Raw genomic sequence first — 702 nt, forward strand, 5'->3', positions numbered from 1 at the left:
GGGAAATGGATGGGTGCAAAAAAGTCCTTGCACATGTGGGAGGGAAGGAATAATCATAAAAAACTGTTTGCGCGAGAAGGATTTCCCCAACTTTTTTTAGTCCGTAGGTCTCGTGGGTGTTCGGGGCTGGAAGGGACCGCGCGAGTCCGTCGGATAAGAGATACCACTTGTGTTTTTTTTGTGGCAAAAATCTAGTTGGTCAAATAAAAGATATCAAGTCTGGATTACATTGACCCAAAGCACCTCGTCTCCAGGAGGGGTGGAGGGGGACGTTCAGGCAGCGCCCAGGCAGAGAATGGGTGGCTCCCATGTCCCGGGGCCAAGTCTTGGTGCAAGCACCCAGCAGCGTGCTAGGCGAATGGCTACTTTCCCCTAGGCCGGGGAATTCGGAGGTTGCGAGGCTGCAAGGGTCCTCGGAAGATCGTCGGGTCCAGCCCCCTGCACCAGGCGGGGAAGATAAGTGTGGGGGGGGGTCAGGTGACCCCACGAAGGTGAGCACGGAGGGGAGGTCGGCCTTTCGTGCCCCCACGGTTGAGCAGGGCATCATGCCACGCATCTCCATACCCATCCTGCTTCCCATGCCCGTGTGCAATGACGCTGTAGGACCGACCTCACCCAAATCCCAACCCCCCATGGTAGTGAAAATGCTGCGGGTCAACTGCTAGGAAACCCACCTAAGCAGAGGCAGGAGGCAGCCACCAG

At 57.0% G+C, this 702-nt stretch overlaps 1 protein-coding gene across 6 annotated transcripts in view; it reads right to left on the bottom strand.

The window, feature by feature from the left end:
- RERE (arginine-glutamic acid dipeptide repeats) overlaps positions 1-702 on the bottom strand; it is a 327,292-nt gene that overhangs the window by 17,611 nt on the left and 308,979 nt on the right. The window lies entirely within an intron of this gene.

The sequence above is a fragment of the Alligator sinensis genome, unplaced genomic scaffold (assembly GCF_000455745.1).
Source record: "Alligator sinensis unplaced genomic scaffold, ASM45574v1 scaffold457_1, whole genome shotgun sequence".
NCBI classification, from domain to species: Eukaryota; Metazoa; Chordata; order Crocodylia; family Alligatoridae; genus Alligator; species Alligator sinensis.